General features: G+C 45.6%; 1 long non-coding RNA gene across 1 annotated transcript; it reads right to left on the minus strand.

The window, feature by feature from the left end:
* Positions 1-9,237: 9,237 nt before the first annotated feature.
* LOC111193296 (uncharacterized) lies at positions 9,238-10,036 on the minus strand. Its single transcript, XR_007427058.1, has 3 exons — positions 9,853-10,036; positions 9,659-9,766; positions 9,238-9,574 (listed from the first exon to the last, which is right to left on the minus strand). It is a non-coding gene; the product is annotated as an uncharacterized LOC111193296 (long non-coding RNA).
* Between the last annotated feature and the right edge of the window lie 4,163 nt (positions 10,037-14,199).

A 14,199-nucleotide genomic window follows, 5' to 3' on the forward strand; every position in this document is an offset into this window, starting at 1 on the left:
CTGCTTAACCCCCATTTTATAATGTTCTGTCAGTGAGTTACAGGTGTTTATTCTAAACCTGTGCTCTTCTTCAGTCCTCCTGGAGATGTGCTCAGTAGAAGTGATGGCTCACATACAGCTTTACTGTAGGCTGTGTCCTACATCCTTATTCTGGGGGAAATCACGTTTAAATGAATAAATATTTGTGTTAGATAACGAACTAGGCGTCCATGAGTTCTTCATACATAATTAATTAGGCGTCACTGTCTTCTTTTTTCGGGAGTTAACAGCAGCACATGGTAACCCATTACTAATGACTGATGAGTTACTGTGTTCTTCTTTAGGAGTTACTGCAGATCATGTCACAGTATTATAAAGTGAACACAAATAACCTAGCTAACTAACACACATTTAAACTAGCTAACTAACACACATTTAACCTAGCTAACTAGCACACACATAACCTAGCTAACTAACACACATTTAACCTAGCTAACTAGCACACACATAACCTAGCTAACTAACACACATTTAACCTAGCTAACTAGCACACACATAACCTAGCTAACTAACACACATTTAACCTAGCTAACTAGCACACACATAACCTAGCTAACTAACACACATTTAACCTAGCTAACTTAGCCAGCTAACTAACACACACATACGCTCCTTGAGCTTAGCTACTTGAGCTTAGCCTGCTAAGAGACCCAGGCCACCAGCCCGCGGTGTTTCCTGACGCCGGAGCCCAGCGGAAGTGGCATCGCAAGCGGTGCGAGCGTAAGCGGAAGCGCGGAAAGAGAGCCGGGATCCGCGCGAGGCTAAAGGCTAGTCCTAGCCGGCCGGCTATACCATCGCTCTTTCTTGCAAACGTCTGTTCCCTTGACAATAAACTGGACTACATCCGACTCCAGCGAACTACCCAGCGTGAGTTCAGAGACTGCTGTGTTTTGGTTTTTGTGGAATCATGGCTTTACGACAACATTCCGGATAGCGCCATTCAGCTAGCCGGGCTAACCGTGTTCAGAGCCGATAGAAGTGCGGCTCTATCCGGGAAGACCCGCGGTGGAGGCGTGTGTGTTTACATCAACACGGAATGGTGTAACAACGCTGTGACTGTCGCCAAACACTGCTCTCCGCTGGTGGAGTTCCTGATAGTCAAGTGCAGACCTTTTTATTTAGTACGGGAGTTCTCCGCCGTGCTAATAGCTGCTGTCTACATTCCACCCAGCGCTAGCATTGGTGCTAATGCTAAAGAGGCTCTGTGTGAACTCTATCGGACTATCAGCGATCTGCAAAACAAACACCCAGACGGACTGTTTATTATCGCCGGAGATTTCAACCACGCAAATCTCAAGTCAGTGCTCCCTAAATTCCACCAACATGTGAACTTTGCAACGAGAGGAGCGAGCGCGTTGGATCTTGTTTACACAAACATCCCCAGCGCGTACCGGGCGGAGCCCCGCCCCCACCTCGCTTTCTCGGATCACATGTGTGTGTGGCTGACTCCAACATACACACCACTCATCAGACGCTCCAGACCAGTTCAGAAGCAGGTGAAAACCTGGCCGGCAGGCTCCATCTCTGCCCTTCAGGACTGTTTTGAGTGCACTGCATGGGACATGTTTAGGGAGGCTGCTACTGAAGGCGATTCTGTTGATTAGGAGGAGTATGCAGCATCAGTCACTGGCTACATCAGCAAGTGTATTGATGATGTCACTGTCTCCAAGACCATCACCACACGCCCAAACCAGAAGCCTTGGATGACTGCTGAGGTACGTGCGCTGCTGAGGACCCGCGACTCCGCCTTCAGAGTGGGTGACAAGGTGGCCCTGAGGAAAGCGAGAGCCGACCTGTCAAGAGCTATCAGAGTGGCAAAGCGTGCACACGCCCAGAGAATCCACAGCCACTTCAAGGACACGGGTGACGCGCGGCGCATGTGGCAGGGCATCCAGGCAATCACCAACTACAGGACAATGCCACCGTCCTGTGAACGTGATGCCTCCCTCCCTGATGCCCTAAACAACTTTTATGCACGTGTGGCGACCCTAAACGCCCTATTTGGCTACTTACAAAGAAAAATAAATAAATAAATAAAACTAAACCAACTACGCCACCCCTTGGTTTATACCTAGAGCAAAGGGGAGCTCTGTAAGTAAAAATGCACACAGGTCACTTTTAAGAAAAATAGAAATATTCTTTATTTGGTCACAGGTTAACTGACACGTTAAAAGATTTTATTAAAATGGAAAAAAAAAATAACAAACAAACCTTTGGTAACAAAATAAAACATATACCACAACTAAGCTTCAGGCTTCTAGTTAGGGTTTGGATGCTATTACATAAAGTAAACAAAATAAGGGAACACTGCAAATCAGTAAGAGAAATCAAAATAATAAATGGTAGATAGTGATACTTTCCACTACAAATCCAAAGTTCAGTGACTACACACCACTCCAGTACCATACAAATAGCATTCACTTTCCTAAGCTTATCGCCCACAAGTAGCTTAGTTGGCCAGATCTAGACTTTGTTACCAATAATAGAACATAAACATAAAAATAAAAAAATAAATAAATGCTCTACCAAGAGTTCTGAGCAGCACATACACTTATTTTGTAAACAGAAACAGCAATTGCTGTAAAAATACCTTTACAAAAAACGTCTAAAAGAAAACATCAGCTAAAAGAAAACAGCAGCTAGCCCTATTAAACGAATCTGGCATCTGTTAACACAGAGGGGCAAGAGAATAACACACGTTTAAATTAAAATATTCACGTTATTTAAACCACGGAAAACAAACACCAGCTAAGCCAGACAATATAAGAATATAGGTTATACATTATTCAGCTAAATGTTGATATACATACCCCACACACAAACAGCACGTTTATCGTTCTCCCAGTCAGCGTAGTAGCACGGCGTACTGCAGTTCAGCTAAACATAAAGACAAGGGCTGGATTACTAATTAAAATTTAAATATAAATGAGTGGAAGGGTAAATTAAACAGCCACAACATACCTGTCGTTAACTTCAGAGCTCTCTATATTACTCAGTGCCGCGGCACACTCACGCCAGCACACACACATACCCAGCCGCTCCGACCAGCACCTCAGTCCCAGTCTAGTCCTAAAAACACATGCTGTGCTAAGCCACGATATACTAAAAATGCTAAGCAGGTGCTCAAACATTACAAAATTAAGTTAAAAACACACCTTCTACTCCCGGATTGCTGCTGTACCTCGCGCTGAACGCCGTCAATAGTGCTAGCACCGCTGCTCATGCTAACCAGGACCCCCATAGCTGCCCATATACCTGCCCGTCTAGAAAACCCGGGAAGCTCGACCAATGCCTATTCGAGGCAAATTATACACTGTTCCCAGTCCCACTGGCTACATTCCACCCCCTCCAAAGGAATCGGTGCCCCGACGATGGAAGCTCTACAACCAGTCTGCTAGATCTCCTCTCCAAGGGTTCCTAAAACCACTGTACGGGGGAGTCTAAAGGGGTTAGAATGCTGACCTGCTGTGGACCTACTTGAGCGTCGAATAGGCATGTCTTCGACTGGAACATTTACCTCATCTAAACCCTCAATTTCTGGTGCATCAACATCAGGATGGCTCCCTCCCACGCATAGGATTAGGGATTCTGCTTCTTCCTCTGTGTCGCTTTCTGAGGTCACAGAACTGGGTGTAGATGGGGTTTCCACTGGTACCTGCCCCTGCCCTTCCGGGACTGCTCTTAACTCTGTTCGATGCACCTGTTGGACCGGGCCCTCTTCAAAAACCGGAACCACAGAGTACACAGCTCCTTCTTTGGTTGGTCTCCGGACCACTCGGTACATTTGGGAATTCCAATGGTCTTGTATTTTGTTTCGACCATGCCAATGGTTTCTCCTATAGACCAGCTGCCCTTCTTCAAAGCCTGTGTCATTTACTCGGTCATTGTGTTTCTGGTTCCGTTGTTGGGCCCGTTTCCTTGCCCTTTCACTCACTTGCTCCCGAGCTAGTCTCAAACTTTGTTGATGATTGAGAATCCAGTCATCTAGAGTGTCTACTGGTTCGTCACCTTCCTCAATACCCAACAGGAAATCTACTGGGAGCTTTGGTTCGTACCCAAACATGAGGTAGTATGGAGTCTTCCCTGTGGTTTGGTGAGGGGTGGTGTTATAAGCAAACACCATCGGTGACAGATAATGAGGCCAACGTCTTTTCTCTGATTGAGGCAATGTGCGCAGCAGGTCGTGCAGTGTCCGGTTAAATCGTTCGCATTGTCCGTTCCCTTGGGGCCTATACGCTGTAGTCCTACTCTTCTGGATCCCATACATATTGCACAGCTGTTGAATCAACATGCTTTCGAAGTTCCTACCTTGATCTGAATGGATTCGAGAGGGTAATCCAAAGCGGTGAAACCAGTGTTGGACCAGCACCTGGGCCACTGTACTCGCTCGTTGATCTCTAGTAGGGATGGCTTGAGTATATTTGGTGAAGACATCCGTGAGCACCAACACATTTTCTCTCCCATCACTTGCAGGTTCCAACAAAGTAAAATCAATAGCCAAGATCTCATGAGGCCTAGTTGCTTGTAAGGTGCCCTGGAATGCTCGTATTTTTGGTTGAACTGCTTTGCTTAGTACACACCTTCGGCACTGCTGGCACCATCTCTCCACATGCTTGGCCATGCCAGGCCAAAAACAACGACTCTGAAGCAGTTTGAGCGTTCTCTCCACCCCTTGGTGCCCATGGTCATCGTGTACACTGGACAGGACTTCTTCTTGCAAGTGTTTTGGAAGGAGCAGCTGACATGTCTCAGGTCCACCCCCAGATGGCTGAACAGCTCTGTACAAGACCCCATCCTTCTCCAGCAAACGATCCCACTGCCGAAATAGAGCCTTGGTTGGACTGGACAGGGCTTCTCGTTCCTCTGCTCTAGGGTACCTCCCTTCTTTACGGAATTTGCACACTGGTCCAATCACTGGATCTGCCTCTTGCAGCAGGTGCAAATCTAGTGCGGAGCGCCCCGCAAGTGCCACCATTTCGGTGCACTGACCTGTCTTGTGGACCATTGGTTCACTCTCCAGAAGCTCCATCCTCAGTAGTGGGACTTTGGTCCCTATGGCAAAGCGATCCACATACTGCCTGGACAAGGCGTCAGCATTCTGGTTACTTTTACCAGGACGATATTTAATTTTAAAATTGAAAGAGGCCAATTGTGATGCCCAGCGTTGCTCCGTAGCCCCAAGCTTCGCAGTCTGAAGATGACTCAATGGGTTATTATCTGTTAAAATGGTGACCTCGTTTCCCAACAAATACTCACGATATTTCTCCGTTACTGCCCATTTGACGGCAAGAAGCTCCAATTTCATTGAGCTGTAATTGTCCATGTTCCGCTCTGCTGGCCTCAGTCCTCTGCTGGCAAAAGCAATAGGGCGCACCTTGCCCTCCTGTTCTTGGGAAAGCACTGCACCTAACCCCCCATGACTGGCATCAACTTCCACAATAAAATGTTTGCTAAAATCTGCGTATGCTAAAACTGGGGCTGATGTAAGTCGCTCTTTTAATGACTGGAATGCTTTTTCACACCTCTCATCCCAAGAGGCTGCCAACAGGACAGGCAGAGTCTTTCCTTTCCGGCGGGCACCGCCCAGCTTCCCAACCAGCTGGTGTAGAGGAGCAGCCAGCTTTGAGAACCCTTCCACAAACCGCCGATAATAGCTGGCGAAACCAAGGAAAGAACGTAGTTCTGCGAGATGTGATGGCCTTCTCCACCCTCTCACTGCATCAATCTTTGCTGGATCTGTGGCCACGCCTTCCCTTGACACAACATGTCCAAGATAGTTCACTTGAGGCTGGAAGAAATGACACTTCGACAGTTTAACTTTGAGCCCTTGTTTCTGGAGACGAGAGAACACTTCTGCTAGCCGTTCCAGGTGTTGTTCAACACTGGAAGAGAACACAATCACATCGTCAAGGTATAGCAAGACAGATTGGTAGCGGCAATCGCCGAACATGCGCTCCATCAGCCTTTGAAAGGTAGCCGGGGCATTACAAAGTCCGAAAGGCATCCGATTGAATTCGAACAAGCCAAACGGGGTACAGAAAGCAGTTTTATACTTGTCCTTTTCTGACACTGGAACTTGGTTATAACCACTGGCCAAATCCAGGGTCGAGAACCATTGTGCACCAGCTAGAGCATCCAAAGATTCCTCTATTCTGGGAAGAGGGTAGGCGTCACGACGGGTCTTTGCATTTAGCTGTCGGTAATCGACACATAGTCTAAGGCTTCCATCCTTTTTAGTTACCAAGAATAGAAGGGAATGAGTACGGACTAGCGCTGTTTCTAATTACCTTGCTATCTAAAAGTTGCTGGATATGAAGCTTGACTGCTTCATACTGAGAGGGAGGGATACGTCGATAGGGTTGGCGAACTGGAACTTCGTCTAGCAGTGGGATCTCATGGGTCAAAAGAGTAGTACACCCCAAATCTCCTTCGGTTTGGGCAAAGATATCTTGGTATTGATCAAAAAGTAAACTCACCGCTGCCATTTGTTCTTCACTCAACCCTTCGATATCAGAAAGAAGGCCATGGGGAGACTTGGGACCAGAAGCAGTTTCTTGAATGGACACGAATGCAAGACACTCCTCCCAAGATGGACTGATTGAAACAGAAGAGGACGTTGGCAAGGAGGTTACTGTTCCAGGTTGTACTGTACCAATCGCATGACGTGGGGGGAGCCAGACATCTGCACCACTGACATTGACAATAGGGGCATACAACAACCCTTTCTTGGCTGAAACAAATGCAGGAGACAGGAGTAAACCCTCAGGAAGATGCCCATAATTAAAATCAAGCGGCTCAAGAAGAAACTCAACAGAATCTAACTGGGGGCAGGTAACAGGAACCAAAGACAAAGTGCCAGCATGTACACAGATAGGCTTTCTACCTTGCACTTTTACAGTAAATGGGGAAGTAGCATTAAAAAACGCTTCGATCTTCTCAATCTGTTTCAGAGCACGCCTAAATGCCGGGTTCGCAGACTGCACGGAAGGGGACTGGAACAGTTCTGAACCGTGCTGCTCAAAAAGAACCTGATAACATGCTTCGAGTACGTTCATGCCTAAAATTCCAGGAGTGGCAGACTTACGGTCACGCAAAACAACGTGTTCAGGATCTTTAACTATCAACACTCCCCTTTCTGGAATGTGCTGCCCCAAAACTACTACACTCAACTCAATGTAGCCTGTGTATGGTATATCTAGCCCATTTGCTGCTTTCAGACCCAACCACTTGCAATCCTTACGTTGCATATGCGAAAAATGTTTAAAAAAAAAACTCTCCGTGATGGTAGTTACCATAGACCCGGTATCAATTAGACAAGGCACTTCTATTTCTCCCATAAAAACAGATACAATAGGGCAGTTACCAACTAGATTATTAAAACCTGAACTGGGAGAAAGACAGGAGCCAGATAAATGATTTCCCAGAGTGTGGCTCTGCACACTGGGAATTTCTAGTTTTCCGACTGGCTATTCACACGACCAGAGGGCACAGAATGTACAGGTCTGTCATTAGGAGGAGGAGGAGGCAGATTCGTTTGGCAATAACGGGCTATATGGCCAGGTTGATTGCACCTAAGGCAAACCGGCTGGCCATCACGGGTGCGTCTAAACCTGCCATCTCTAGCTGGAGCAGTGCGAGGATTACTATTTGCAGGTGCCAAGTGTCTAGTTAACATATCCAATTGTGCTTGCTGTTTTAAAACGAAGTGCTTTAGTTCAGCCAATTCGGAAGAATGTGAAGTTACTGAATCACACTGTGAAATAAAATCATCACTGTTACGTACCACCATGCGTTGACTCCTATTACGACTAGGCCGATCCTCCTCCAACCACCTAATGGCCTCCTGTCGCACATCCAAAAGTGAGAGCCGCGCATTCGCCCACACCAACCTCTTGAGCTCCCTGCGCAAAGCATGATCCATTACATTTTCACAAAATTGATCTCTCAACACCATATCAGAGTTGGCAATGGAACCACTGTTACACTGTTTAACTCTTCCCATTAACTCCATCAAAGCATGTGAAAACTCAAATAAAGACTCTCCCTCCTTTTGTCTCCTATCAAAAAAACACTGCTGCCAATAAACATAAGACTTCCTACACCCGTAAATTTCTTGTAAAACAGTGATTATTTCAATGTGGCTTTCTTTAATGGCTGAAGGCCTGTATTTGATCTCATTACGAGCTTCTCCCTCTAGATGATCATACAGAAACATTGCTTTATCAAAGTCAGACATGTGTTTAGATCTAATACAACTTTGAGCTTCTCCTATCCATTCTTCAATGGAAAGAGCACCTGAGCTCATGGAGCCAGAGAATTTGGGACACTTTCGTTCCCTTGGAATGTACAATGCCTGGTCTCTTCGTGCTGGCTGAGCATCACCGGCCCCAGCACGTTGGCTTACAGAAAGTCTCTCGTTCTCGGTCTGCAGCTGCTCCACCTGCTCCCTCAATCTCTGTAGCTCGTCGTCCATTTCCACCCAGGCTTGGTCCCACACACCAGTTAGCTAGCTGCTGTTTTCTCCAAAAGCTAAAATACTTAAATAAGTGCTGCTCTGCTCTGCTCAAACAAAAAAAAAACAAAATACTAAAACAACTTGTCAGCCAACCCCACAGTGACCAAATAAAGAAATATCCTGCCGACTACGCCAAAATGTGGCGACCCTAAACGCCCTATTTGGCTACTTACAAAGAAAAATAAATAAATAAATAAAACTAAACCAACTACGCCACCCCTTGGTTTATACCTAGAGCAAAGGGGAGCTCTGTAAGTAAAAATGCACACAGGTCACTTTTAAGAAAAATAGAAATATTCTTTATTTGGTCACAGGTTAACTGACACGTTAAAAGATTTTATTAAAATGGAAAAAAAAATAACAAACAAACCTTTGGTAACAAAATAAAACATATACCACAACTAAGCTTCAGGCTTCTAGTTAGGGTTTGGATGCTATTACATAAAGTAAACAAAATAAGGGAACACTGCAAATCAGTAAGAGAAATCAAAATAATAAATGGTAGATAGTGATACTTTCCACTACAAATCCAAAGTTCAGTGACTACACACCACTCCAGTACCATACAAATAGCATTCACTTTCCTAAGCTTATCGCCCACAAGTAGCTTAGTTGGCCAGATCTAGACTTTGTTACCACTAATAGAACATAAACATAAAAATAAATAAATAAATGTTCTGAGCAGCACATACACTTATTTTGTAAACAGAAACAGCAATTGCTGTAAAAATACCTTTACAAAAAACGTCTAAAAGAAAACATCAGCTAAAAGAAAACAGCAGCTAGCCCTATTAAACGAATCTGGCATCTGTTAACACAGAGGGGCAAGAGAATAACACACGTTTAAATTAAAATATTCACGTTATTTAAACCACGGAAAACAAACACCAGCTAAGCCAGACAATATAAGAATATAGGTTATACATTATTCAGCTAAATGTTGATATACATACCCCACACACAAACAGCACGTTTATCGTTCTCCCAGTCAGCGTAGTAGCACGGCGTACTGCAGTTCAGCTAAACATAAAGACAAGGGCTGGATTACTAATTAAAATTTAAATATAAATGAGTGGAAGGGTAAATTAAACAGCCACAACATACCTGTCGTTAACTTCAGAGCTCTCTATATTACTCAGTGCCGCGGCACACTAACGCCAGCACACACACATACCCAGCCGCTCCGACCAGCACCTCAGTCCCAGTCTAGTCCTAAAAACACATGCTGTGCTAAGCCACGATATACTAAAAATGCTAAGCAGGTGCTCAAACATTACAAAATTAAGTTAAAAACACACCTTCTACTCCCGGATTGCTGCTGTACCTCGCGCTGAACGCCGTCAATAGTGCTAGCACCGCTGCTCATGCTAACCAGGACCCCCATAGCTGCCCATATACCTGCCCGTCTAGAAAACCCGGGAAGCTCGACCAATGCCTATTCGAGGCAAATTATACACTGTTCCCAGTCCCACTGGCTACACACGGTTTGAGGCACAAAACAACACGATGGCGAGAAAGACCATGCCCAAGCCGGACGAGCAGGTGTTGTGCCTAACTGCAGTGGATGTGAGGAACACTCTGCGCAGAGTCAACCCACAAAAAGCTGCAGGACCAGACAACATCCCCGGCAGAGTGCTCAGGGAGTGCGCAGACCAGCTGACAGATGTTCTCACGGACATCTTCAACATCTCCCTGTGCAGCGCCACTGTCCCAACGTGCCTCAAGTCCACCACCATCGTCCCCGTGCCGAAGAAGTCCACAGTGTCCTGCCTCAATGACTACCGTCCCGTTGCACTTACACCCATCATCATGAAGTGCTTCGAGAGGCTAGTCATGAGGAACATCAAGACACAACTGCCCTCTTCACTGGACCCCCTGCAGTTTGCGTATCGTCCCAATCGCTCCACGGACGATGCCATCACCACCACCCTTCATCTCTCCCTCACCCACCTGGAGAAGAAGGACACTTACGTCAGAATGCTGTTTATAGACTTCAGTTCAGCATTCAACACCATCATCCCACAGAACCTCACCAGGAAGCTAAGCTCGCTCGGCCTCAACACCCCCCTCTGCAACTGGATCCTGGACTTTCTGACGGGGAGACCCCAGTCAGTCCGGTTCGGGGGCAGCACCTCCAGCACCATCACAATGAACACGGGGGCCCCCCAGGGCAGTGTCCTGAGTCCTTTGCTGTTCACCCTGCTGACTCATGACTGTGCTGCAAAACACAGTTCTAACAGCTTTATCAAGTTCGCCGATGATACAACCGTGCTGGGTCTCATCACCAAAGGCGACGAGTCAGCATACAGAGAGGAGGTGCAGCGGCTGACAGACTGGTGTACAGTCAACAACCTTCACCTGAATGTGGACAAGACAAAGGAAATGGTTGTTGACTTCAGGAGAGCACAACACACCCACTCTCCACTCAACATCGACGGGTCCTCTGTGGAGATTGTTAAGAGCACCAAGTTCCTTGGTGTCCACTTAGCAGATAACCTCACCTGGACCCTGAACACCAGCTCTACAGCCAAGAAAGCCCAGCAGCGTCTCTACTTCCTCCGGAAGCTGAGAAAGGCCCGTCTCCCTCCACCCATCCTCGCACTCTTCTATAGAGGGACCATTGAGAGCATCTTGGGCAGCTGCATCACTGCCTGGTTTGGGACCTGCACCGTCTCTGACCGCAAGACCCTCCAGCGTATTGTGAGGACAGCTGAGAGGATCATCGGCGTCTCTCTCCCCTCCATCACGGACATTTACACCACCCGCAGCATCCGCAAAGCAACCAGCATTGTGAATGACCCCACTCATCCCTCACACGAACTATTCTCCCTCCTGCCTTCGGGAAGAAGGTACCGCAGCATCCGGTCCAGCACGACCAGATTCTGCAACAGCTTCTACCCCCAAGCCATCAGACTCCTTAACTGCAGAGACTGAACTGATGGTTTTTCTGTACATGCACACACACTCTTACCCCACTTACCCCAGAAAATGGAAAGCACTAAAAACCCTACTACCTCACTGGACTCTATTGCACACTGTGTAATAGAGTAATTACTACCTCACCTGGTCTTTTTTGCACACTGCAAAATTTGCACACTGTCTTGTTATTTATTATTCTTTGTCTGTATTGTGTTGTATTGTCTGTCTGCACTTTTGTACTGTTGCACTATTGTTCTGTCTACACTGTGTTTATGTGCACCATGGTCCTTGGAGGAACGTTGTTTCGTTTCACTGTGTACTCTGTATATAGCTGAAATGACAATAAAAACCACTTTGACTTTGACTTTGACATAACCTAGCTAACTAACACATATTTAAACTAGCTAACTAACACATATTTAAACTAGCTAACTAACACATATTTAACCTAGCTAACTTACACATATTTAAACTAGCTAACTAACACACACATAACCTAGCTAACTTAGCTGGCTAACGCTAACTACACACACAACTTAGCTAACGTAGCTAGCTAACACACATCCTAAAGCTGTTTAACAACCCACAAAGAGTCCTCATCTGATCCGGGGGTAAAATAAGCTGGAAAATGTATCAATATCTTGATTACTAGTTTATTTTCAATCAAATACACATAACACAGGAACAAACTGCCATGTTGTTCCTAGCACTGTCTTGTCATGTCTTATCACTGCCGGTGAGCAGTTGCGAGCCAAGGTGGGCGGGGCCATGAATTCTAATTCATGGGTTGACGTAAACACGGAGCTTTTCCTGATCGACGCTTTTTCCTGAATACTTTCTTTTACTAGCTACTGCAGATAATGGAGGTTGAGGAAGTGTTTCATGTGCAGCATCATATACAACTCAGACCTACTGTATTTCACAAAGAACAAGAAAAAAGTGGATTTTAGCAAAGGGACACATTTAATAGATGTAGTAATAGACAAACTAAAGCTTTCCTGTTTTCCTGTTATAAATGATTATAATTTAGAAATTTGATACTAGAGGACATGCCTATAAGCATCTCATGAGCATTTTATGCCTTCTATATACAACTGTACTCAAATATTGATATTAGTAATACAAATAAATTAGCAATAAAGAAATGGTCAGTGTTTGAACGCTGATGCTGATGTGCTGATGTCTCCTTTCTTCTGGCTTTTCTTTAAAATAACGTGACTGAAGAGAAATAGAAAAAGATGCAGCACTGTTTAATGAGAAAGCTTATGTAATGAGGAACTCGCTGAAAGCTGATAGCCTTTTTAGAGGATTTTTTTTTTGGTTTCATGTTCTAAGGAAGTGTGTGGTTGCGTTAATAACACTTTAAGAATACCTCACTCTGCAAAACTCGACATGCACACATAATTCTCACACACAGCAAAAAAAAACCCGTCTGTCTTTCTGTCCGGCTCTCCATTATTGACGCAGGTCAGCTGTCCTTTAGGCCAAACTCCAGTCCATTTATTATTGTTTTAATTTGGATGCAAATGCCTTAAACACTACAAATGTATCTGATTCATTATTTGAAAGACAGTATTTATTTCCTTTTGAGATTATTTCCCATCATGCTCAGGGACATTTCAAGGCATTTGGGGGCCCCAAGCAAAATGGACCCCACCCATCTACCAACATCCACAGCAAAATAAAAAAAAACCTATACCTCACCCACCCCACCCAAAGCCTCGGGAAACACAGTGTAGACACATCGTTTCAGTCACACTTTTTATAATTATATAATATTTTTAACAGTGCAAATGTATATGTTGCATATACTGCACACATAGTAATGTTTACATTTGAACATTTGCAGAAATCCCACCACCATTCCATAGTAACCAACACATAAATAAATTGCAAATTGCCCCATATTCAAAAATCTGTAATATCCAGGGTAATGTCTATAAAAAAAAGCTGTGTCTATTTAATACAGTGGTTATTAGGGCCCGAGCACCGAAGGCGCAGGCGAAGCCTGCACCGGAGGTGCAAAGCCCTATTGTTTTTGGTCCGTTTATTATTAGGGCCCGAGCACCGAAGGCGCAGGCGAAGCCTGCACCGGAGGTGCAAAGCCCTATTGTTTTTGGTCCGTTTATTATTAGGGCCCGAGCACCGAAGGCGCAGGCGAAGCCTGCACCGGAGGTGCAAAGCCCTATTGTTTTTGGTCCGTTTATTATTAGGGCCCGAGCACCGAAGGCGCAGGCGAAGCCTGCACCGGAGGTGCAAAGCCCTATTGTTTTTGGTGCGTTTATTAGGGCCCGAGCACCGAAGGCGCAGGCGAAGCCTGCACCGGAGGTGCAAAGCCCTATTGTTTTTGGTCCGTTTATTATTATTATTATTATTATTATTAGGGCCCGAGCACCGAAGGCGCAGGCGAAGCCTGCACCGGAGGTGCAAAGCCCTATTGTTTTTGGAATGTTTATTAGGGCCCGAGCACCGAAGGCGCAGGCGAAGCCTGCACCGGAGGTGCAAAGCCCTATTGTTTTTGGTCCGTTTATTATTATTATTAGGGCCCGAGCACCGAAGGCGCAGGCGAAGCCTGCACCGGAGGTGCAAAGCCCTATTGTTTTTGGTCCGTTTATTAGGGCCCGAGCACCGAAGGCGCAGGCGAAGCCTGCACCGGAGGTGCAAAGCCCTATTGTTTTTGGTCCGTTTATTATTATTATTATTATTATTATTATTATTTTTATTTT

This window comes from Astyanax mexicanus, chromosome 19 (genome assembly GCF_023375975.1).
Source record: "Astyanax mexicanus isolate ESR-SI-001 chromosome 19, AstMex3_surface, whole genome shotgun sequence".
In the NCBI taxonomy this organism is placed as follows: Eukaryota; Metazoa; Chordata; class Actinopteri; order Characiformes; family Acestrorhamphidae; genus Astyanax; species Astyanax mexicanus.